This window comes from Canis lupus, chromosome 8 (assembly GCF_011100685.1).
Source record: "Canis lupus familiaris isolate Mischka breed German Shepherd chromosome 8, alternate assembly UU_Cfam_GSD_1.0, whole genome shotgun sequence".
In the NCBI taxonomy this organism is placed as follows: Eukaryota; Metazoa; Chordata; class Mammalia; order Carnivora; family Canidae; genus Canis; species Canis lupus.
In genome coordinates, this window is record NC_049229.1 from 12,536,588 (window position 1) to 12,559,983 (window position 23,396).

At 37.5% G+C, this 23,396-nt stretch overlaps 1 protein-coding gene and 1 long non-coding RNA gene across 6 annotated transcripts in view; one reads left to right on the forward strand and one right to left on the reverse strand.

Moving 5' to 3' along the window:
- Nucleotides 1–23,396, forward strand: part of NPAS3 (neuronal PAS domain protein 3) — an 845,222-nt gene that overhangs the window by 424,480 nt on the left and 397,346 nt on the right. The gene's annotated exons all lie outside the window — the stretch shown is intronic.
- Nucleotides 191–1,251, reverse strand: LOC119872832. Its single transcript, XR_005363126.1, has 3 exons — nucleotides 1,140–1,251; nucleotides 855–996; nucleotides 191–306 (listed from the first exon to the last, which is right to left on the reverse strand). It is a non-coding gene; the product is annotated as an uncharacterized LOC119872832 (long non-coding RNA).

Sequence of the window (23,396 nt, forward strand, 5' to 3'; positions counted from 1 at the left end):
ATTAATATACTTCTTTTCACACTAGTAGAACATTCTTTTGTGTTTTGTTATGACTATTTCCATAATTTCAAAGGGTCTGAAGGCCTAGAAAGCCCCTAAAAGCTAGTAGAGGAAACTCTGTCGTAGTGCATTGTTGGCATAGTATCTATTAAAATAAGGACAGATTTTACATTTTACCATTCACATTATCCTATTTTCTCCCTCACTTCTGGTCTTCTGCCAGTTGAATTTTTGCCTTTTTGCACTCCGTGTTTCTTCTCTTTCCTACTCCATGGCTTCTCAATTCATAAAATGTGAACTTGGAATCTGGAGGTTAACAGCAGAAGATGATCCTATCAGTCTTGTGGCCATGGCCATGGATTGTGATTTGCTGAGCATCTACAGGAAATCGCATTTAATGGAGTGCACTCTGGTAGATGTAAAGTCTCCCCCTTAAATCCTCATTTGTGATACTTATGAGAAAATATCCTTTCTATAGAGTATAATTTTCAAGATAAATTATATTTATTTTAATAATTATTTTCTACTGAATAATATGACAGCATCTTGTATTTGTTGAGATAAGTGATGGAAAAGTAATGGCTCAAGTCTGTCAACTAGCAACTTGTTAATAAAATATGCCTATATCAAGATGCCTTATTTAATAGGGATCATTATTAGTTGATGATTTCCTTAACCGATCAAAATGTTACCTGTTAAGCTAGGGTAACTATACTTCTGATCATTTTTAAAAGTGGCCAGGGAGAGACTTCTTATGAAGCTAGACGAATAAGCAATAAGGAAGTCCTACAAAAACAGCTGCTACAACTTGCATTTCTATGGATGGCATACTTTAGCCAGAAGATAGAAGTTACCCATAGCCATGCGTCACATCTAGAGAGCTCTAGGTGGGAGTGTTTGCACCGTTTCTAAGTCCCAATGTCTTCTGCTTCCAGTTCTTTCCCCTTCAGCTAGCTGCTACCAGTTACATGTATTTTAGGTAATACTCTTCCTTTACTGTTGACAAAAAAAGGGGGGGGGAGAAGGGGTAGAAAATTTTGTTTACTCGTGTAACAAATTGAGATAGAGTTAATTTTCAGGTTTGCAGCTGAATTATTAGAGATTACTATGTTACAAATGGCAAAAGAAGGGCCTCTCACCTGTGTGGTAATGCTGTCAGGGACCCTGTGGCTGTTGGCTCAGTTCATGATGTATTATACTGCAAGCATTTCAGTACTCTCAGGGGATCACTGGTCCTACCATAAGGTCAAGAGTTAACTACTTGTATTTTAGCTGTGTACTGCTATCAATACCGCTCCTATGGAAACCTCACTTGACGTCATTTTTGAGTCTTTGTGACTCTAGTGAAGCTTTAGTAAAAGTCAATAAGAACATTAGACTGTTGTCTATATTATTACTTGCCACTTCCTGCCAGCAATCCACCAATTCATTAGCAGAGAGTTTTGGAACTCTTGCTTGATTATTTATGCAGTCAATAGCAAGGCTTGTCTGCATTCATAATTGTTTGATTTTATGGCCTCTTCTTTAAACAAACATTGTCTATGGTAATGTGATGCCCTGATGGATGGGAAAGGTTTTGTCTGTGAATATCATTTAGATAATTAAAAATGACAGATGAAATCGCCCGCTGTCTTGACCTGTACTTTGTTCCCTCAGTGATGCTGAAGAGATGCTGATTGCTGTCAATCAAAACCCATTGGAGGTTTGTAAATTCTGGCTGCTGTGAACTCTGACCCCCACTGTTGATCTGAAATAGATAATAACCTTGAAATTCTATTAGAATTTAAAAACAGTTTTACTAAAGGGGCACAGTATATATTTCTTTTCCTCTAGAACACAGTTACTTAATGTCACTCTTTGCCATATCCAGAATTAAAGTGAAACAGAATGCTTAGCAAAGCTTGATGTAACAAATCAGAGCAAAGATCTTATTCTATAATCCCAAGCTCCTGATTAGAATTCCCATCTACCGGCCTAGGAGAAGATATAAACTTCCGCTTTTGCAACTTCAATGGCTGCTAATGGTTAGAACTTTGTTTTGTTAGTGTTTTTTTTTTTTTTTTTGCTCATGTTTACTAATTCCGTTATTGAATGAATTATTTCCATGCCAGCATGATTTTCATTTAGTATATTCTTTCCATATTTATCCTATAAATCTTCCAAACCACTGTTTTTCCCAAGCCAAAGGAAATAACACAACTAGAATTTTGAAGACAGTAGAGACCCAAAGGCCACTGTTGATGCCCAAAGTTCTCAACAAACATCATCAAAACCTTAGGTCAAGAGATCAGGCTGATAAATACATTTGCCTTGCAAATTGTTCTTTATCGTTACTCAGACACTAAAATATATTCAGAAGCCCCACTAGTTTTTAAAATACACTCACAGGAGGATGGTCATGGGAATGGCGGAAGAAAATAATCGTATTTCTCAATATAGGAACCATTAAACTAGCCAACAGCAAAAAAATCTAATGATTCTACAGTCTCAAAAATTATAACAATTAGGCACTGGCAGTTTTTAGTGCACTGGTTGTAGCAAATGTATATCATAACAGGAGCAGTGCAATAAGAGAATTGCGAATAGCAGAGATCTCTTGAAAGGTGACTGTGAAGTAGTGTTGGTTTTTCTATTAGAGAAACTTCTTCAGAGTTTAATGAATCTGTGAAGGGTCATGAAGAGTTATTATCATTGTTTTGCATTTTGTAATCAGCAGATACTTTGAAATAATATTAGTTATGTCAGTGCCTCGGTGACAATGGAAAATAAACATTATCATTGATATTTGGCAGTTGATGGAAGTATCAGAAGCGTAGTAATTCTTACCTTTTTTTTTTTTTGAGGGCCCTTATCCAGAATCAACCATGAACTATTTAAGAACACAATTCAAGTGTTCTTTTTTTTAACCTTGATAAATGAATTTTGGATAAATTTATTATTACCTAATAAAAACCAGTACAGTAAATATAAATGTGAATATATCTATTTTTGAAACCTGTTTTTAACAGCTTAGCACAAGTCTACCTTTTCAGTAAAGCTTTTCTTGTTCTTTCAAGTCCCCCAAGATGACCTATTCCTCTAATATTTTGGCACTTACTGTGTTTTGCCTTATTAGGACTTTCATTTATTCATTCATTCACTCAGTCATTCATTTTTTTTATTCACTAGCCAGCACTAATTAAAGAACATTCAGGTATTAAGCACCTTTCACAGCACTAATTATTCTGCATTTTCATCTTTTCCTCCCAGATAAATGATAGGCAAAAGGATTTGAACACCCAGTGTTGCCTTTATAGACTAGGTTATTCCTACTCCTGAATGAGTATCTTTGTCTCTCTTGAGTGACTTTGCTCCAACAGGTTCTCAGGAAGCATCTAATCAACTTTGAACATGGGCTTGTTTCACTTGGGTGTAGGAAAATGAGGAGTGCAAAAGGGAGAGTGAAGAGCCTATGAACTTCGTTGAGAAAAGTAGCTTGCAAATTTTGTTAGCCCAGGCTCTATGGCAGTTTCTATAATGAAGATCAAGGCTCAGTTCATTTGGATCATAAACATCATAACCATAGTTGAATCAAGAATGGGATGACTCAACTTTCATTTTTCCATCCCAAGTTCTTCTCCTTTCCTTATGCCTTTGACATAACACCATTTGATTTAATGGTGGAAGTACAGTCTCCACTTCCTCTTGACTCTGGGCAGGGGAGAGGGTCAAACATGTGAGATCTCAGTTCAAGGGACAGTATCTCAATTATTTTAACCTGAAGGATTACATAATTCCCTGTTAGCTATTAGACTGATTCAGTTTTGTATGCCAGAACAATTATTTGTTTCAGATTAAATCATGCCACCTGCACTAATATTTTGAGCCTGTTTCACCAGGAGAGAAAACCATTTAGCTACTAAAACCCCTCATGCTTCCAGGCCCTTCTGTTCCTTTTAGTGTTCCCTATTATATCATATTCACAAATTATACATAATCTCCTAAATCCTAAATTTCTTGGCAAGGAATCTTTGTGCTTATTTTGTCTACTTTCTTTTTTGACCTTGTATGATGCTTAGGATGCATTTGAAAGAATCTCAGCTGAACTTATTACTCTATATTCACCATATATTGAGTGTATACATATAGCACATCTGTCTGTGAAAAATGCTTCCAGTCTAACACAACATGCACAAATGCTTGCTTTATGGGAATTTCATAACTATAAGCATGTCCAGTTATCAGTGACTCCATGGTAACCTTATTTTGATGCTCAAGACTTCCATTCTATCATATGATAGAGGATGCAGATAGAAAATGATAGTGTTAGAACAGATTTGCACAGTGTAAGGGGAGGATAACAAATCCACAGGGAATGGTAAGCTTGACACTGAGTTAAGAAGAGAGTGCTCTCTTGCCTTTTAAAAAATAAGTTGTAATGTTGACATCATAAAAGGCCAATTTGTGCCAAATTCATGAAGTTACAGAACCATGACTTGATGCTCACCCAGTGTTGTGTGTCCTAACTCCTAGAAGAGCTACTTATAAATAGAGCTCTATAGAGAGATGGAGCTTCTGCTAGTACTTGGTAAACACTTACTGAGTGCTACGTCACTTTACAAGGCACTTCCAAACTGACATCATCTCCTGTATTCTGGGTTGAAGACAGTGATTGCTCCCATTATTCATATGGAGAAACTAAAATTCAGAGAACTGAGGTGATATGTTCCAAGTCCCACAGTTACCCAACAGCAGAAATGGGGTTTCTGTCTTTAATTTTTCTGAATCTAAATCCAGAGTTCTTTATGCTACAACACAGCACTTCTAGGTGTATCATTACATCAGCACTTTATTCTAATAAGTCTCTTGCAGGAAATTAATAATTTTCATTGTTGCAAATAATTGCCACTGCACTGTATGTGCCACATTTTCTACTAAGTGTCTTAACTTAATTCAACGGGTTCTCCAACAAAATAGAGGAAGCAAGTATTATCATCTAGATTTTAGGGATGAAAAAAACCTGATGTTTAGAGATTAGTTCATCAAAGCACAAAATAATTTAGCCAGAATTCAAATCCAGCTCTGCATCTGTCCAGAGCTTGTGCTCTTGACCATCCCACTCTGAGAAATAACACGTATACAGCAGAGAAGACACTTAATCAGATAGATACCTTTGATGCCAGCCCTAACAGTATATGGTTCTATACAGGCCAAAAATAGACATGCAGATTCTCTGACTTTTTTTTTGAAGATTTTATTTATGTATTCATGAGTGACACAGAGAGAGAGGCAGAGACACAGGCAGAGGGAGAAGCAGGCTCCATGCAGGGAGCCCAATGTGGGACTCGATCATCACTCCCTGGGCCGAAGGGAGGCACTCAGCTGCTGAGCCACCCAGGCATCCCAGTTCTCTGATCATTTAACTGAATTCAGTACACTTGGGGAGAGGTGGTAATTTTTGTTTGGCTTCATTTTACTAAGTTCAGCCAAACTGATTTATATGAATCCTCTTTCAGCCAAACTGATTTGTATGAATCCTCCAATTATCTTTTCAGTATGCCTATGCCAGAAATTTTGTTAGAGAAACATTCTTTTCATTTCACCCTCTCAGGGAGGGATGATTAAGAAAAATCAAGTGCTAGTGGCAGCTGTGTCTCAGAGAGAAGGTTTTTTTCTACCTGATTATCCAGTTGTTTTGAGGATGGCAGTTCACACTGCTCAAAGAAGAGTCTAATTTCCCAAAGATTAATAATATTAAAGAAAGTTAAATGAAGCAAACAGCATGCCACTCTGTGTAGGGCCCCAGTCAATACCACACTGCCCAATTCCCCTCTTGCTATTGGGAAGATAATTACCGAACCTCTGTTCATGTGAAGTAAATGAATTTTGAATCCTCTGTATATTTAATTATCTAAGACTGAACCTTTGTTATTTTTCTTAAAAAAAAAAAAAAAAAAGCCAGGTAAACCTCTGTGGTGTATTCTGAGCACTAATTACTTCCCCAAATCTCAGCACTATTTTAACTTGCTCTTAGTAATATGCTCTAAGTGTTACTGGATTTATTAGCATGCTTTTATAAGAGCTTCCTCTTAATAAGGATGTTTATTTTGCCAATCTGCTTCTGGTTTACCATTGACTTTTTGTTTGTCTCTAAGTGTATTTTGGCCTTAAACAAGTACAGATTTGAAAGATTTGTGAAACAGATCTAAAGGAGTAAATCTGTAATATATTGAAAGTCCTTTGCCCATAAATAGGGCCCATCTATCCTTTGGAAATGGAGTTTTTATGGCTTCGGTCATTATTCTTAAATAGCAAAGAAGTGTTGATTGTTCATTTTGAAGAGATAGGGATAGTTTAAAATTACCAAAATTTGCTTAAAGCACATAAACTCTACCTTTGAGTACAAAGTGTTTTTTGTTTTTTTTTTAATTCTGAGGGGCTCCCGAGGTTATATTTTGCTACAATATGAAAATTAATTGTGACAATAAAGGCCATGATTATAAGCCTTTCACACTGTCCCACTGTGACAATTAGCTCCCAATTGTTAGACCATTTATTTATTAGAACATTAAGAATTGGAGCTGTCTTGACTTGTAACTGAAAATAGATTATTATTGAGATTGGTTATGAACCCAAAGGACACACCATAAAGTGTTTTATTGTTTGAGAATAACAGTGTATTTCAAGATAATACAGTTGGGTCACCTCTGATAGATGTTAGGAGCAATGTTGTAAAAGGTATCTACCAACAGGCGACTTTCCTCCAAACTCTGTCATACAGCCAGTTTTCTGTAGCGAGAATGAACTTTTAAAATAAGTGTATTGTTTGTGAAGAGAGTCTGACATGCAGGCAGCATGATCAAAGGGATCGTTTTTTCCTTAGAAACATTGAGAGCTTGCTCTTCCAGGAGAACAAGGTAAGGCAGGCGTCCCTGAAAGTATGCAGGCTGTTTCCTAAAGAGCAACAAGGAGAATGAGGAAAAAGCCTCCATTAAACTTTCAAAGAGACATATGTTTCAAACAGACTTGTTCAGCACTTATTCCCTCTGTAAGAGTGCAGCAGCTCTGTAGATGTCTCTGCATCTGTGGATGGACAACCATCCATGAGGAGGCAGACATTACAAAGATAAACGAGAAATGGATGGAGTCCATTCTCAATGACTGTCCTAACTCCTGACTTGTAAGTGAAGTTTAGATGCCCCTCCTCCTCCATCTTATCCCACAAAAGTAAGCCTTTTTTTTTTGTAAGTATTTTTATTTATTTGATTTTTTAAAAAACTTGCTAGCCTTAGGTCTGGAAGATTTCTTAGTATTTACTGTAAACCTGTATTCAAAGACAGCATAAGGTAGTGGTTAAGGGTATTCACTGTAGACACAAATTCCCTTTTTCCTGTACCAGGCTCAGCTGCATATTAGCTGTGTGATCTTAAGCACTTTAACCATCTGCCTCGGTTTCCTCACCTGAAAACTGAAACCAAACTGATACTTAAAGTCTGAAGGGAGAAAGCATTTAGGATAGTAGTGTACACATTATCTGTGTGCCATATACAGCAGCCCCTATTACAATTCTTTTTTATTACCCAAAGTAATCATTTTGGTTACTTAAGAAACTTTTTTGAGGCTTATCAGCAAAAAACTGTATTTGTTGCTTCTGATAATTAAACTTGTAGTTTTCCTTCATCTTTGCACATTTTGTAATAATTTGCTTTATATATCTAAAGATAGCTTGGAAGTTCATTAGAGACTAATATCTTTTTTCAATTTGTCAAACACAGTTGTCATTAAAAGATATCAGTGAAATACCTGAATTGAAGCATTGAAACTCCACAAATAATTTCTGAATTCCAAGAAAAGAAAATAGCTTGAGGGATATAATAATACTCAACCTGCAAGTGTGGAAATCTTACTCACACCTTATCCCTGTGGAAAATCCAAGTTAAGTTCTGACTTGTTGGGGCTGAGAGAAAAAGACTAAAAAAAAACAAAACAAAACAAAAAAAAAAAACAAAATCCTGGCACAATATGGACTTATTTTAAATCTAAGTCTCACAGTATTAAGTAAAGGCTAAAACTGGTGATTGTTTAGAAAATTAGAGGCACAGTCTTGCTATAAAATCGTTTTGCCAGATACACCAGTGGAGCTAATTAACAAAAATACAAATGGCTCTAGAAAGAGTACGGACTAGAATTTAAATAAACAACATAACCAGAGATGCTCTGAGTATGACTGGAGAAAGGTTTGACTGTGAAGTACTCTTGCCTGTACTAGATAATTCACATTCAGTGGCATTTGGAAACATTTTTAACTAGATGGCTGGCAGTATGTATTTGCCCATAGGAAAAACAGTCACATCAGGCATTTTATTAATACCTATCTAGGATTTCAGTTCTATCAAAGTTAACCTGGATTGGAAACCAACTTACATGCTTTTTGTCCTTTCTCTTATGGTGCTTTTCCCTTCATTTGAAAAGGGATTCCCAAGTGGAAGGAAGATGACTTGATAGATTTCATACATATTAGATACTGTAGAATGCAAAGTTATGATATGTAAGTTAGCAGACAGTTTCCAAGATGGCACAAAGTTGCCTTTTAGAAATTATTTACCCCTGTCAGAACCTTATAAAATAGACCTGTGATATACCTTAAGGTATTTGTTGACTTATTTCCAGAAATCTGGCAAGTCTGAAAATTGGATTTCCACTGTCAAGCATTGATAGTCAGAGGCCAGTGCAGAGAGCACAGGATGAGAACCCATTTTCCCTTCTGGGGGGAAGGGCCTTGTTACCCTGGCCTCCGTCACATTCTAATCATAGCCCTCAGGACTTCTAGGAAGCTCTACACACAGCTGCCTTACTTTCAGGAAACTGGAGTTTGTATTATTCGATAGCAAGGTGTTAAATAATTTGGTGGGTCCTCTTCTTGAATCTTTGAAGGGTGCGTTATAGGAAGCCATTTGTCATGTCTCACTGCCACCTGTGTGGAATATTGACTCAGTTTTGGTTCTGGCCTTGCCTCTGCTGCATATCTTTGAGCACATTTCATTCTTCATTGTGAATTGAATGTAATAAGAAGACCTTTTGTGAGAGGAGGGTGGTATTTTGAAGATTAAGTGAGATGATACTTAGAAAGCACCACTAAGGAAGTACTGAAACAATATTGGTTACTCTAAAATGTATCTATTGGGTTTGTTATAGTGCCATGATTTTGTATAGTAAGAATGCCACAGAAAGATTCCTCCACTACATCATATTTTAAAGAGTATACAACTGCCCAACACCCTGTCCAAAGGCCTTCGTTGCTGGAGGTGCTCACAGATCTTTGGTGGAAACTCTCTCTAGCTGTAGAAGTGAGCCCCAAGGATAACATTGATGTGAGAATCAACTCTCTTTCAAGTTAAAAAGTTTGCATATTTTTTTTAAGTTGAAGGAAAATGAAATGACACCTTCTGTGGCCTGGAGAGGCCCACCAAAGACCAAGGCTTATCCCTATAAACAGGGGGTCATCTGGAAAATCCATGGCTGGTCTAATATCCACTATAATTCATATAATTCACTGTCCAGTACCCGTTTGGGTCAGAAAGTCCTTTTGTGTTTCTAACTTAAGTATCTCATAATAACTGAGTTTCTTTCTGCTTTCCTTGTACTTGAAGTCACTTTCAAAACCAACATCCACTCAGGGGTGTCCTGTGGGCACCAAGTCCCTCACTGGCATTTTTCTTCTGAATCTGAAAATCCCCATTTAAACTCTCAAAGATAAATTAGTATGTCTCTCCAATACCCTCAGTATCAAATGAGACGTTAAGTAATGTGACCGTCAAGAAATGGGTTGAAGAAAGTAATATTCTTGGAACCTGGACAACCTCTAACTATCCTTGGGGAGTACATCTGTAAGTAGGCACTGAACCCTGTGAGAGACACCCTCAGATGTTCTTTCCACTGAGCCGGCTCTGGACTCAGGTAGCAGGCCTGCAGAGTCCCCTCCGGTCTCTCCTGTGGGGCTGTGGACATTTACCTCTTCTCCATGGTCACAGTCCTCTCCTGACTTTTGGATCTGGGAGTAAGCAAGCTTAAGAATCACCGCAGGGGCCTCTTTCCTGACATTCCTTGACTCTACCATCCTCAGGAGCTGTCACCAGTTGTCTGAAGCTCTGTCACCATCCTGTTATTTTTATATTTATTCACGTATGCATCCTGTCATTGAATACACTGTGCCTTCTCTGTGCCTGAGTGCTGGCTGCAGAGGCCATGGGCATTGGCACAAAGCCCCAGGAGTCTAACACTGTGGAGAGAAGCACCATTTTTGACAAGGGCTACTAAGCGGTTCTTCACGTGTGTTAGTTTGGTGGCTATCAAATTCCAGCAAATAATGATGTGAGGGAGAGAATCTCAGCTCTCTCTCTGTGGAGTAGGGCTGGGGAATAGTAGCTTTCGCCCCTCCCTGGGTAAGCACATTTATAGTGGATGCTGAGACCTGGCACTGGCGGGGGCAAAAGAATTTTTAGATCAAAGAGGAACCCCAGAAGAGATATGTGAACAATAGAAAGTCACCAGACAAAACCTCCAAGTTTCCATTTTTATCAGTCATTGCATTTCCCTACAATTGCAGCATTTTTTAAAAGAAACATTTCCAAAGCCTCAAAGCTTTGAAATATTAAAGAGAAATAAATGAACCAGAACTTGAAAAACCAGAACTTGGAAAGTTGGTTTGCTCACAGGAAAATTGTGGGGCTTCTTTTTTCATTTGAAATTAATGTAAAGGCAGTTCCCCAACTAGAGTGGAAAGCTTATTTGTTTGTTTTTGTAAATAGGCATAAAAAAGAGCATAGAAAATGTGTACCTCACTCTTTGATGCTTAGCGGGAGGTTTGTGATTTTTTTTTCATAACTTAAGCCTAAGAAAAATGCAATAGTACAATACATCACTGATACAACAGTCTGATAGATTTATAAAATGTTTAGTGAATGTATTCTGCTTAGACCAGCAGGAACACCTGCTTCTATTATTCCATCACTGATAAAATGGTAAATAGCTTATGTCAGTCATACAGCTTGCATAAAGCCACATAGTTTACTTGTGGGGTTGGCCATTTGTATGGAATTATATGGAGTTTGTGTTCAATCTCTTCGTTAAATGATTTAGTAAAATTAGAGGGTCATAAACGGACAGTGACACCATTTTAATCTTTGTTCATTTTATCTTTTCTGTCTACTCCCTACTTCTCTTGATCATACTTCCTCCAGTAGAAACTGGAAGACATACCTCCAGGGATTATTATTATGGTCCATGGGTAGCAGTGGGCATCTAGATGGTCAGCCTGATGTCATTTCTTTTTTTTTTTTTTTTTTCAGTGTGGTTTGGTTTCTCTCTTGATCAGTGAGAACTATAACATAAAATCTGACAGTCTTCTATCCTCCCACTATCCAATTTAATTAAGCAGTGACCACTAATAATGGAGAAGGAAAAGCACAACCATATTCAAATGACATAAAGATAATGCTGCAAAAGACCAGTACTCATGATGCTCAGTGTCCCTTCCCTGACGAGGGAAATGGGAAGAGACACTTTTTTCCTATCTGAAAACGCTTTCCTCATCTAGCTGGAAAGACCAACAGTTCCTAGTGCCAAGTCCAAGTAGCACTCGGTGTCTCTTCCTCTTCTTGGACTGAAGAACTGAAACCAAATTCTTCCCAGAGGTGCGAGTTCTTGTCGGGACAGCACAAGTAGCAGGCATTCTGCTTTTCCTTAGAAACTTAGAAGGAAAAACACTTAAATGTTGAAGTCCTCCCCTTTTACTTTCTTGGCTTATGGAAGAGGCCTCCAGTAGTCAAAGTGAAAGACCTGACATGGATGCCCTAGGATTTTACTGATGTGCTGTGTAGCACATCGACAGAAATATCTCTTGTTAAGCCAGACTTCTGTCATTGATACCACTCTCCCTTCCTTTTCATTCTCTTTAAGTCTTACAGCTAGTCTGGTATCTATTTTATTGTAGCTCAATGATCTCAAATACTATTTATCTATTCCTATCAATGGATAGTAAATATTTTCATGATTGCCGAGATGTATGCCTTTTTTTTTTTAAAGTGACCTAGGTTTTACACCTTTGGCTATCAGATTCTTGAATATTAATTAGAGGCCACCTAAGATCAGATAGCTACTGAAAATTATATATGATTTAAAATTCCTGTATAATAGACACAACATGAAAATGACATAGGAGTTTGTGGAAAATGATAGACTGTAGCCTCTGGAATGAGAATTATATATCGTTTCCTCAATTTTACTTGATAAAATCAGGCATAGAACATATTCAGTAGGTTCTGCTGCCCAGTTCCTCCTCCCTAGAAGACCAGTAATGTGAACAAAGAAATTTTCATGTCTGGTCCAGTCTTCGTCTGTCCGTCTTGTGTTGCTCTTGTTTCCCCGTCTGTATTGTAATGCCTGCATCTATCTTTGGGGCCTGTTTACTAAACCCAGAGAGCTCTTGGTTTTGGCTTTTGCATCTCCGCAAGTCCTTGGTCTTGATCCATAGATTTGCACAGGAGGCTTTGCTTCTGGTGTGCTCTGCAATGTTGGTTGCCTGCTTTCCTCTTTGATGGGAATGGCTGAAAATGGCTGCATGTTGCTGCAGCTCTCTGCCTCAAGTGCCTGGATGATCTGGACCTGTGATCTTTGTCAGCTGCCTCCTTTCTACACTGTCAGCATTTGGCATTGCTATGACTTGGGGGTGGGGAGTGGGGGTGGAAGCCCTTTAGTCAGGAAGAAGTCATTTCTGAACAAAATAAGAGCTGAAGTTGGATCTTCCGTGGGGCAGAGCCATCATGCTTTCTATGAAGGACGTTCTCCTTCCTCTCACCTCAGAAGTAATTTGTGAGTAATTCAGAAGTGTTTCATGCTCTCATGCACTGACAAATAAATAATAAATATAAATCACATGGACATGAATGAAACCATGAAGCTGACTACTACTTTGTACACTGATGAGATTTGACCACTTCCAGATCTTTACTACAGAAGGCTTCCATGAGGCAACTTCTTTTACTAACTCCAACTTGTAGACAACCCTGAATTGTTTATATTATTTTACGGTTATTTTGCTTTGTCTTAGGAAAAACTTTTTTAAAACCCCTAGAAAAATCCCAACTTTAAAAATCTCATGACATCTATAGGAGCATTGTTAAGATTTATCACAGTTTCCTTTTCTATAGCAATAGGAGATTCAAAATAAGATATTAGAAACCCATTTTCCCCCACTATCCTAACACTCTGCTGGAGTCTTCTCTTAGATAATATTTCACTCAGTCTTCTACTGAAGATATCTTGCACTGCATTACTCCTTCAGATAACTGTATATGAGAAGGTCCCTTCATAGAAGGGAATTCATTCATTCACAAATAAAAAGAGTAAAAAAAAAGTCAGTGTATTCATTTAAATCTGATTAGACTCCTCTTCATTATTTTCTGAATAAGCCCACCCTCTTGGCAAATAATAAATAATAATAATAGAAAGCTGGTGTAATAAACTTTTTACCAAGGTAATATAAGAGATGCAGGAGAAGAATGTCCTTCAAGCGTGAACTTAAATCTAAAATATATGAAATAAAGTAAATGTAGTCAATGTCTCATTAAGAATTTACATTCAGAATTAACGTTTCTGTCCTTGGAACATAACTATAACAGCAGAACCTATTGCTATATCTTTTTATGGTCAACTTGACACTGGTAGTCTCTCTCAGAATATTGAGACATGGCCTGCCCACCTCTTCTCCAAGCAAAATAGTAAATAAACATGAGTGTGTGTGTAGGAAGAGAATAGAGTGTAAAAAGGAGGAAGAGAAAGGGAGACTAAAGTAAGAATTGGAGAGAATTATCAACAAAAAAAAATCCTATGCTTTTCCAGAAATCCATTAAAGAGTCAAGAATCTGTTGGCCATGGAGGGTTCTGACTTCAGTGTCGTGCCTCTGGTAGTAGCTGTTGTGTGTTTTTCATATGCCTTATGGGCATCTGAAAGAAAAGCACCAATAAGAGGAAATGGATAATCCTGGGCCAGCTTGTGTCCTTTAGCCATTCATTCATGCCTTCCCTTCCTCCAAAGAGCTTAAGTCAATATGTATCTCTTCATTTAGTCAGATCTGTTAGGTAGCAAAGTAATCTAATTTAAAAAATGCATTTAAAAAAATACAAAATCAGCACCATAGCATGAAGCTCACAGAATGCTGTTTCTGATCGTTTTTCCTCTTTTTTCACATCTGGGATGGGCCAGGTACACTAGTTTTAATCAACAGCTCCATTTCTCTAACCCAGAACTAAAATTTATGAGTATCTTCAGAGAGAATGCTTGGAAGGGCAGACCCTTCTAATGACTTGTTAGCTTAACAATAAACCATTGAAGCTCCTAATTTGCCTATAAACACAGGATCCCACTGGCACTGCCCTGCACAGTATAGTTCAAAGGGCCTAATAACTGCCCTGTTCTTTTATATGGAACTATTTCAACCCCTGCTGAGACCTAGAAGATTAAGGATGTAAAGGGAAGTAAAGCTTCATTCCCTGTAAATTTGGCTCAAGACCTACAAATTATCTGTGGTCGCTAATTGAACTCTTTATTTCCTCCTCAGTGAAGCTCTTCAGTGGATGATGCATTTACATGGTTTTCATTTCTGCCCTCCACTGGATGATCTGCGTCCCAGTCTAGAGGCAGTGTCATCCTTTGTAACTCCCCACAGCAGGTAGAAAGCCAATGCAAAGGCACAGGTAATATTCTTCTCAACTAGAGAACATCTAGGAAAGTTATCTCTTTTATTTCTACTGGACCTAGGTACTTATGGTCTCTAGGGTCATTGGTTAATACTTAAAAAAAACTCATCAGAGTGGAAGTGTGAAGTTAATTCTGAATGGGTGTGTTATTTCTTTCCAAAACATATGCTTTTGATCTTCAAGTCTAAATTAAAGTAACTCTTTTGTGGCACCTATGGGAAAATTCCTTCCAATTTTTAGTATTACATTGAATCCTATGATTTATCATTTTTATATTAAAATATTTAAGTATTAGCAATGGCATATGGTTCACTATAATAGAAATGGAGACTGGCTGATTCCCAGTCAAAATGTCATTCTCTTGTATAAGTGCAGATGAATGAATTACTACATATCCCTTTCTTAAAAATTTCAGTGCCTTTATTTTTCTCCATTTTCATTGTCTCTGTTTTTCACTATTCTGTTTTCTCTCTTTCAAATTATATTTGTAATGAATAGGAGTACTAAACCCATAACCCTGGAGGTTGTGGCATTTCCCTGCCCATCTATATAACAAGGGGAAGAAATTATTCTACCCCAGATGAACACTTCACTGCCTTTTTTTGCTTACCGAGGTACACTCAAGAAACATGGATAGTGTCAGTAGGATGCTTCTCCGCTGCAGTGTATCTCTCATGTCGGTGGCTAAAATGAAAAAGAAAACCTGAAAAAGTTCTGACTTAACAAAAGAAATTTTAAAACATTGCTTCTTTGATTAAAGTTGATTATGTAAGCAGGCAAAAAATAAGAAATCGCACTGTGGAATTTATAACATTCTTTATTAACGACTATAGGAGCACAATTCATTACTTAGTTTAACAAAGGCTATTTAGAAGATGTTGTAAATATGTTGATTCTTTTAGGCAAAGAACTGTAGAAATGAGTATTCTTTCCCAAATTTTGCCCCTGATTTATCAGTACTAGATTGTCCTTGTTTATAAAGTCTAATTATTAAAACCTGACTGGTTCTCAGTTCTCTCTTTAGGTCTTCATGGCTACTCATTTAACTTTCTCTGCAAGAGTTGGGTCCTTTTCAATCAGGTTGCCCTTGGTTAAGGGTTGGTAGAAAAACATCTCGAGGTTAAATATTTCACTGCTGGCCAAATGGTTACAGATTGTCCCTGATTCAACCTTGTCCTAACCTGTGTTTGCTCTCATGCCATGCACATGAAAGAGGGAAAAAACGCTGTCCTTTTTTTTTTTTTATCTGTTCTTTTTGGGAAACAGCCAAACATCCTTTCATAATCAAATGCCTGTATATCCAGAGGCCATTGGCTACAATCCAAACATTTATTGGTCATTGAACACCTTGCATGAGGTAATTTTCAATTATCTTATTAAACCGGAACAGGGATCTGGTCATGTTTCTTTTGATTATAAATGTAGCTCATGTTCTTATTACTGTTAATAGCAGTGCTCATGGGGTGCCAGCAGTTTTCTGGGCACTGTCCCATAGGAAATGCTGTCCTATGTCCTTTGTGAAGAAAGGCATCAGGAACAAAGAAGCTGAGGGTGGGACCATTCAGTCTTTGTTTATTTCAGAGGAGGGGGGCCTGGGATGGGTAATGGCATGTGACCAAACATGGTGGTAGTGGTTTATGGCATGACTGAAGTTTGAGATTGCTACGATGGAATCCTTGGGAGGAATGTGGAGAATATGAAATGTCTTGAGAGAAAATAGTTACCAATTATTGTCTTGATATGCAGCTTTATCTTTGGACACCTGCTTTAGCAGTGGCAGAGCTATCATACCAAGGGATTTTAAGCATAAAGCTTCTCATCCTAGGACTTCTAAATTCTCCCTACTGATATATTCATTTAAGTATTTCCTGCTTTCAAATTAAATAATTCAATTGCTTTATTTACCTGGACTTTCAAGAATAGGGTCCATGCTATAAGATCCAGATGATTGTTTTTAAAAAGTTTAAAAATGTGCAGGCATAGGTTTGTGGTAAGGGGGAGTGGAGGAGCCCCATTTAGTGATTTTTATATGGTACTGAAGGATAACAGCTGATAAGAGGAGCAGCAATAGAAATATAAAATCTTAGTGCCCTGAATGGGAACTTATCAGAGAATAATAATTATTTTCTCACTGTAGTGGCCTTTACACTAAAAACAAAAGCAACAATAAAATCTGATCCTATATGAAATGTAAGTGGTTATTATATATGTTAAAATAAATACATGTTTTACATGAAAGAGGTTTGTTTCATTTTAGTTTATAACTTTAGTTGTCTTTACTGCAATTTCATAATTTTAAAAGACGACAAATCACATCTCCCTCTCTAATCTCATTTTTTTGAGTAGAGATCAAGTTTAATAGAAAAATAAGGTACATAATATAATTAAATATTTCTCTGACCTATGTTTTTTTAATGTGGGAGAGCATGGTTTATTCAGATCACAAGCTTACTTGAAAACAAAGTACAGAAAGTTCAGTGAGATTGATTCATAAACTGTGATTCCAGCAAAGTCTGTCCCGAGCCTTTCTGTTTTACTCCAATTGAAAACTACAGAAAGGAGAAAGAATGTGGACTTCTAGAACCCACCAGAATGGAACTACAGCACAGCAAGCAATTAGAGAGGATATCACTGTTAAAACACTGAACACATTAAAGTATCCTACAAGAAGTTGATGTGCCAAAATGAAAGAACGAATCAAGTTCCGAAAGACAGGGGTACTTTATTGCCCTCTTTGTGGCTCTAATGTTGCCAGTCCCAAGTCAGGTTACTGTTGTTGTTGTTTCAAAATCGCTGCATAAATAAAATCACTTTATAAATATTTATAAACTTATTTCATTAATCCTTTTCTGGTCTAGTGTCATGAAGCTGCATAAGTCTGAGGAATTAAAAATAATAAATAAAGGAAACTCTTGAAGGAGTCTTCCTGTGGTACGAAAATTTACCAAATGTGACCAAGCTCATGCAGCTTTTCTGCTCATAGTTAAATTGCAGTGACAGTGAAATTTTCCAGAAGCTTAGATTGGATACAATACATTTAACTTATTTAAACTTTTGATGAGACTCTTCGATCTTGACATCATTTATCCATCCTTTTCAGATATGTCATAGTATTTCAGGCTCTTTTTTTTCTCATACCCAAATGATTACTACCCACTTCTTCCTGCCTTCAGGTACTGGTTGATTGAATCCATCCTATATACAGTCCTTGGATTAGTAACTAGAATATGCTCATTATTTTTTTTTATCAGTCTTCTGGTTCAAACAACAGAAAATTCATGACTCATCATTGCAGTTCAGACTTCTGTAGTTCTTCAAGTTTCCTTCTGTAGTCATCCCAAAGATGGACCTAAACCTACGTTCTAGCCCAGGAAGAAAAAAAAATACCAACTCTGCTCAGCGTTCTTGGGTCTCTGGTGGATTTCACTGATGTGCCTTCTGAGCCTAGACTTAGAACCAGTCCTTCTTAGTACCCCAGGTTAACCATTCCTTGTTAGCCAGAGTTCACACTGTGGCGAAACCAAGTTTCCATCTATGGTTTTGCCCCAATGTTTTTCAGCCACGGGTGATTTTGCCTCCGGGAGACATTTGGCAATGTCTGCAGACATTTTTTAGTAGGTCCCAACTGGGGAATTGCTACTGGCATCTAGGGGATAGAGACTGGGGATACTGCTGAACATCCTACAATGCACATGACAGCTCTAAAAACAAATTTTCCAGTTCAAAGTATTAGCAGTGCCAAGGTGGAGAAACTCTTCAGTCATATTGCTCACTATGATTTGTCTAGACTTCAGACCAGCTTTTTAAAGATTGCTACTTGCCACTTCTTGGATGTGCATTACTTCCCAGCCCCTCTTTTGCCTTTGCTCTTGCCCCTTTCTGTTTGAAATGTCTTTCCAACCATCCCACAAGTGCTTAGTCTTAACCTATTGAAATTCTGCCCATTTTAAAAAACTCAGATGGATGCCGTCTACTCAAAACCAAACCCCCAAAACAAAAACAAAACAAAACATAAAAACCTTCCCTGGTTATTCCACTTGATACTGATGCCCTCTTTTCTAAATTTCTACAGTGTGTGGTACTCAGTCTGATGCTAGTATGGCAGGTCACCTTACAGTGTGGTTATATCTGTGTCTTATTTCCCATTTTAGATGATTCTAGATAATTAGATATTTTATAGCTTGATGTGCAGTGTAAAGCCAAGCAATACAGCACCCTGAAACTCTGTAGAGTTTTGCATGTTTTTAATCATGGTAGAATCACAACTTAGAATTTATCTTTTTTTCATCATAACATTGATTGCTTTTTTCATACAGCTACAAAGTCTCCAAAATTATTTTAATATAATAATATCCAATCAAGTTGATATGCTGTAATTTATTTAGTCTCTTCTTACTTTAAAGTTAACTGGATTTTAGTTTTTGACAAAATAAGTAATACCAAACTTAATATCTTTTTCGTACGTAGCTTTTTTCTCCTTTCATCTGCAGCATTCCCTTTGAACTAATTCCAAAGAATGGTCCAAATGGCCTGGCGTGTTTTTATTGCTGGTGATATGTATTGCCAAAGTTATTGCAAAGTGATTTACCAGTTAAATAGCCAGCGACAATACTTAAGGAAACCATATACTTGAAAGGTCAGAAGGCCTAAGTTCAAGTGACATTCTGGTTTTCACTAATTATACAGTCTTAGGCAAACCACTTAGCCTATTTGATCATATTTACTTACCTGTGGAATGGGGATAAAGAACCTGTGTCATAGGGCCATGAATATTAAATGAGATAATGTCCTTGGAGATAAGTTATAAAACATAATCACCAACGTTCATTCAATAAATATTTATTTAAAGGCTTCTATATACTGGATTCTGTACCAAGTACAAGGGATACAGAGATTAACACAGTGTTGGCTTCCAAGAGCTCTCAGTCTAGCACTAGGTAATTTTCAAAATATTATTTTAAGTAGGGGATCCCTGAGTGGCGCAGCGGTTTAGCGCCTGCCTTTGGCCCAGGGCGCGATCCTGGAGTCCCGGGATCGAGTCCCACATCGGGCTCCCAGCATGAAGCCTGCTTCTCCCTCTTCCTGTGTCTCTGCCTCTCTCTCTCTCTCTCTCTCTCTCTATGTCTATCATGAATGAATAAATAAATAAATCTTTAAAAAAAATATTATTTTAAGTACTAAATTGAAAAGACATTACTTTTTATGAAGTACAAAGAATTGAAAGTAAAGTCTGTCCAAGTAACCAAAACTACAAATATGAAAAGCCCACTAATTTAATAAGGTCATGATTAGATTTCTTTGGATTTCATTTGGTCAGTTTATCTCTCTAGCCTAAACCAGAACTGCATTTCCTTGCTGGAATATATTTTTATGTTTGGTTTGTTTGTTTGTTAGTTTGTTTTACTCTCTCATATGTTACAACAGCACTTTCCCTACTGCTATAGTCAGTTGTGAATTTTTGTTCCTTTTTTTTTTTGCCCCTGGGAAAATTCAAAGTGCTTTTTAAAAAGTTCCCTTTGCTGCTGATGGCATTTCTTTATCCTTTTCTGAGTCTCAGGTCTCTAGAAGCAGCACGAGGGCATGGCCCCACTTGTGACTGTTTTGTGACTCTCCCATCAAGACTGCTTTGGTTCAGAGTAGCTGGGAGTACTTGGGAACTCCACCATCCTCAGATCTATCTTTTGGAAATAGATAATGATTTTCCTGCCTTTGAATGTAGACCTACAGCAAGCCCTTTAGCTCCTCATCTCCGATCTTGCTGGGCATCAGAAGCTAAGGATACAGAAGTAACTGTAGGAAAATGCATCAGAACTGGCAGTGTCAGAACTGCTAGCGTGAGCACACAGTGCAACAGGAGTCCTGGCCTAAGGACCAGAAGCCACAAAAATGGATAGTTCATGGGCAGGGGCAGCTTATGTGAAAGAAGATAATAATAAAAATGTTCCACTGTGTCTGTTCTCCCAAAAAGACTGCAGCCTGGCAGAAAGCAAAGTGTTTGCCTGCTCTAAATTCTGTCTTCAGCTACTTGATTGACTTAATCAGATCTAGGATCTAAAGAATTTTCGAAAAAAATTCCCTTCTTTCTGGATTGAGCTCCGGAGTAATGGCCATCACATTCCAGTCTCTACCCATTGTTGCTGCTTCAGTTTACTTATAATTCTTGACTTCTTTTTCATATTGGTCATAAATGAAAATCAGCTTTCCTCTTTGGATGGGTATTTTTTCTTTTCTTTGTTTTTACTTTTCTCAGACTCAGGTGGAACAAATTTTATTTTTAGTTGGAGGCCCGTGCTCTGAGACTATTACAGTCTTTCCAGGCATTTCACTTATATGTGCAAATGAAAAAAGAGCAAGCTTACAGACTACAGGTGCGTGGGAAGGAGTGGAGGCATTAGGTTAAATTACCTCCCACAAACTCTCTTCATTCCAACAACAAATATATGTTTCCCTTTCTCTCCTCCAGGTCAGCAAAAAATAAGAATGAATGAAGGTTTAGTTGGTGAAGAGAAGTAGAAATCTTTATTAATCTCTTATCTTTTTCCTTTTCTTAGATTACTATTTCAGTATTTAGTATTTCCTTACTTATTTAGCATTTAACTTAAAATTAAACCATAGGGCATACCATAGGGCATCCCTATGAGAGATAATGAAGAATACAAACCTTACGTTATAAACCTAGAGCATCAATTAGTAGATTGCTTCAGTTATATCCACCAGTAGATCAATGACAAAAGAAGAAAAATTCAGCCTCTGACAAAAATCTTCTTAACTTCCTATGCCCAGCATTTCTGCTTCAACACTCCCGTCTTTTGCCCATTACTGAGTTTGTACTTCAAATGTAAGAAACAACTGAGACTTTCTTTTTTCTTAAGGATTTTATTTATTTATTCATGAGAGACACAGAGAGGGGCAGAGACATAGGCAGAGGGAGAAGCAGGCTTCCTGTGAGGAGCCCGATGAGGGACTCAGTCTCAGGACCCCAGGATCATGACCTGAGCCAAAGGCAGACACTCAACCATTGAGCTACTCAGGCATCTCACAACTCAGACTTTAACCTACAATCCTTTCTGAACCTGTATCTATTTTAGAGCTTTGCTTTAAATTGCTTTTTGAGAATTTAATTATTAATTTCTGATAAGTGTTGTTCTGGTACAAATATACTAGAAATGGTACCCTCGCAGAGAAGACTACCTCACAGAAAAGAATGGAGGGGGAACAATTTGAGGACAGTAGGGTTAGCTCTCTCGGCAGTGGCAGGCAGAGCTATTTGATTCTGATACTGTCTCCTTCTCATGAATTACTGGTCTACAGAAAACAATAAACTTTTAAACAATAAAGGGAGCACAGAATTGCCTTTTGGGCATAAAGTTGTGGGTGTCTATGGTAAAAATAGATAAGAAATTTGAATGGTGGAATTCCCTTTTCCCCCTCCTGCACTTTAATCCCTAAAACATGCCAAAAGAAAACTCCCTATGACTTAAGAAGTGTGAATTCAGTGTCCTAGTTTTTCCTGAAATATGTCAAACACTCAAATTTCATCGACAAATCTATTTTGTAACCAGTGCATATAAAACTATATTTGTGCTCATGCTGTAGATGGACAAGCTCCATGAAGAGCCTTAGAGCTGTATTTAAAGGATGCTAACTCCCCTTCATATAATTGGAGAGGGAGTGTTCATCTGTAATTTTTATCCATAAATGGAAGCTTTCCCATTCTTACTTTGTTAATCTTGTTGAGGAGATTCAATACTTGCCAGGTAGATTTTTTACATTGTTCCACAGACAGAATTTTTCAGGGTCTCACATAGGCCTCCTTGAAACATCCATGAACTCTACAGAGGATCATAAATCCACACAGGCAAAGGACAACAACAAGAGGAGAGGCAAGACAATGCTCTTAGAAGTCATTTCTCACTAGTATTTAACAAGAGCAAAACCATTTCTTTTTCTTGTTCCTGGATTGGGTATTTTCTGACTTTTTGGTTTAACCACATGCTTACCTCTTTGGAGCAAGCCTTTCATTTATTTTTGTCCTTTCAAATGTTTCTGTCCAAATCTTATACTTTCTTCAGAGTTCACCTCAAAGCCCATTTTACCTTCAAGGAGATTTTTTTTTTTTGGTATTGTTAATCTTAGTTATATTAAAAACTTGCTTCAGTCTACTTTCCTAGTATTCTGTATGTAAATCACATACACACACATAGACACTGTAGCATATTTGAGACATAGACTAGGTCTCTGAGAGCATCCTGCTGAGCCCTCTGTATATCTTGTCTTCACTGTGGTTTCTTCACAGCCTCACACTCTCATATTTTCTGCCCAAGATAATCGTGATCCTACATGTAAAAATTTCTCAATGTGCCAGTTCTGTGTTTCTGACTCTACCTGTTTCCTATGTACACCGTTCATTTCTCTCCTTCTTGACAGTGTCGATCCTTTGCCTCCTGTAAGATGACGCTCCCAATTTTCCTTTTCTAGAATCTTCTCTGTGATTAATACTCTCGCTTTCAAAAATATTTTAGATGTGGTTTGCTTCATCACTTACCGATGCTCTCTGTGAAATGGAGCTCTCTTAGTTATATTTAATTGCTCTTTTGGATTGTACAATATTCCAAGTTTCTTTGAGCTCTCAAATTCCATAGAGCTCCCAGGATGCCCTT